At 34.0% G+C, this 3017-nt stretch overlaps 1 long non-coding RNA gene across 1 annotated transcript in view; it reads left to right on the top strand.

Moving 5' to 3' along the window:
• Positions 1-2077: 2077 nt before the first annotated feature.
• The window catches only part of LOC143747285 (uncharacterized), an 18213-nt gene continuing 17273 nt past the window's right edge, over positions 2078-3017 (top strand). The window contains exon 1 of the long non-coding RNA XR_013206701.1: positions 2078-2166. This is a non-coding gene — a long non-coding RNA (uncharacterized LOC143747285). The remainder of the gene's footprint in view (positions 2167-3017) is intronic.

The following is a 3017-nucleotide window of genomic DNA, read 5'->3' as shown; positions in this document are numbered from 1 at the left end:
ATTTTACCGGACCCAAATCATGATGTTTGCTTTCCGTTTTTCAGGTTTGCTAGGCAGTTATTTCATCTTCTAAAATGTTTAAAGCAAAAGAATCGAGAGCTATCAGTCAATTTAAAATAAAATTAATTATATGATATGCATGTAAATTGAGTTAATCACAATTAATCACATACAATATATCAACATATTTGCAGGGTAAAGCCCCAAAATGATGCTATTGACATTATAAAGTGTTGCAAAGGTTGAAATATTTTTGTTGGCCTAAACCCAGAAACAACGAGTTAGCATTTCAAAGTAAAAAACATTTTAAAAAAATGCCTGAGATAAGATCTGTGTTTAACACCTATGACATAAAATACACCCCTTGTGATTATTTTTAAAGCTTTTACTCGTCTTGAAAAAGGTGGTTGCTAAAAAGTGGCTAAATGGGACTACAGTGGTTGTCGAACTATGGGACATTTAACATCACCACATCGAACAGGTAAACTCGTCTACTAGTTTATTCTCACGCACTTGCAAACTATCTAAACTCAAACTCTCCAACTTGTAGATTTTAAGTAAAGATTGAAAGAGTTGTCGAAAGCTCAGTGATGGTGACGCGTGTAACCCTGGTGTAGTTCGAATGTATGTTTAGCTTTTTACTCATGGAAATAGTATTTAGTCTTCAAAATGTATATAAGTTGTGCTCATTTGTGTAGATTATCATGACAGTTTTTTGTTGAGGGAACCAGGGTGATACAAAAAAATACATCATCACTGCAGAGCTCTTTCATTTTAAAACCTTTACAAATGACAAAAAGTGGCTTCTTTATTATAAACAAAATTTTCAGTTCATTTTGTGATTGAGCTTGTCTAAGAGAGATTGAGACCTTATCCCTGAAACCACAAAACACATTATTAAACCATACCTGAGCAGTTTGTGAATGTCTGCTGTCTTCATGAGTTTCCTTGACGGGCTTTTCTGTCCTGTCTTGTATTAGCAGACTACAATGTCACAAACATTTCATACACATTAATGAGTATTTATGTATCATTTGAGTTTTTTTTTTTTTAAACTAATTCTGTAAAGTACCAAAGTCCATTTGAATTGTTGCTACAAGACATTTTGCTTCAGTAATGTGATGTGTTTAAGAGTAAAAGTACAGGAAGGGCAGGAATCGATTTGATTGTAAAAAGTTGAGCTTCCTTGTCCATCTGGAAACAATATTGTGTTTACAAGGTACCAAGTTGGTAACATGAAACAGAATATGAAAATAAAACAAATTCATTGGCTTCTAATTTTTTTTTTAATTAAATTATTTACTCACAATAATGGGTGACAATGTAGTTTATATATATATATATATATATAAATATTTGAAATGTTAACAAATCAAATTATATATACACTTCAAATGTTTGTTACAAATCAAAATATATCAAAATATAATTTGAAATGTTAACCAATCAAATTATATATACAATTCAAATGATTGGGTTCGGAAATATTTTTTATGTCTTTGAAATTAATCTCTTATGCTCAGCAAGGCAACATTTCTTTGAACAAAAAATAAAGTAAAAACATTAATACTATACATTTGATTACAAATTAATATATATATATATATATATATATATATATATATATATATATTATGATTTATTTAAAAAAAAAAATTCGAATGTAATGTATTTGTGTGATGGCAAAGCTGAATTTTCAGCAATAATAATATGCTGATTTAGTGCTCAAGAAACATTTCTTATTATCATTAATGTTGAACAAGTAATTCTGCTTAATATTTTTGTGAAAATCGTGATAATTTTTTTCAGAACAGCATTTATTTGAAACAGTTTTTTTTTTGTTGAAACAATGTGAACATATATATTTGACCATGGGGTGGTGGATTACGAATCATTTATTTAATAATAGATAATAGATAACAGATATTCTGATTTAAGTGTGTGTGTGTGTGTGTGTGTGTGTGTGTGTGTGTGTGTGTGTGTGTGTGTGTGTGTGTGTGTGTGTGTGTGTGTGTGTGTGTGTGTGTGTGTGTGTGTGTGTGTGTGTGTGATCTTGCAGAGTCTGCTGAGCTATGAAGGAGGTGTTCCGGACTCTCTGCTCTCCTACAGGATGACAGCTGGTGAGGAGCCGGCCTCTCCAATGAGGAAACCAGCGACATGCAAGAGGTGAAAAAGTCTCTGTTTCCTCCTCTCTCCTCTTCCTCCATGGCCAGCTCATCTTTTGAGAAGCATTTCTTTTCACCGTGTCTTGTACAGAAGGTCATTGGCGGAGGATGTTCTGGAACAAAAATGTCAAAGACATATTATTTTTTCTCCGTCCATCATCCTTACTGTTTTTTCTCGACGAATTATCACGAGGATAATATGTATTTGGCCATTCTTTTGATAAGTAAGAGAGTGCTGCTAAAGTTTGTCAATACAATAAATACAAGGAAAAACATGACAAATAGACGCATGTGCATTATGCTAGTGTCCTCCGGGTTTATCTTAACCCGCTTATTATAATCACCATGGAATTACATCCACTTAGAAATGTTGCCGCATTCAGGCAAACCCACCCTTGACTTTAGTCGTACGGGTCTTCATTGTGCTTTTGCTCGTAATGTTTTCTTTTTGTAATTTCCCTTTTCATAGGATCAACTTTCACACATTTCAGTCTGTGACCAAATGAATTAACACAAATTAAGGCGAAGCGTGCGAGCCTTCCTCAGTGTGCAAGTGCTGGAGGCAGATAGACACTTATCATAAGCTCTTTACATTGCTGTATTAATTCCAGCCATTGAGGGGGGAAAACAATTTGGATGCGTTCTTGTCTCCAGCAGACGAACTTGATGCGGAGGGCCGCATTGATCAAAAGCCAGTTGGGTCGAGACAGCTGCATTCGTGTGGTTTTCCTGACCAAATATAATTTTTTCCATTGTGGATCACTTTTGTAAAAGTGCTTTCTTTTCTGTAATAAAAAGCAAAAGTGAAAAGAAAAGGGGCGAGTTTGCTGTGTCTCTCAGTGGGGCAGGGGG

Source organism: Siphateles boraxobius, unplaced genomic scaffold (genome assembly GCF_051911475.1).
Source record: "Siphateles boraxobius isolate OS27281-9 unplaced genomic scaffold, OSU_SipBor_1 22, whole genome shotgun sequence".
Classification (NCBI taxonomy): domain Eukaryota; kingdom Metazoa; phylum Chordata; class Actinopteri; order Cypriniformes; family Leuciscidae; genus Siphateles; species Siphateles boraxobius.
Note: the sequence above shows the minus strand (reverse complement) of the source record. Positions and strands in the feature narration are given on the sequence as shown.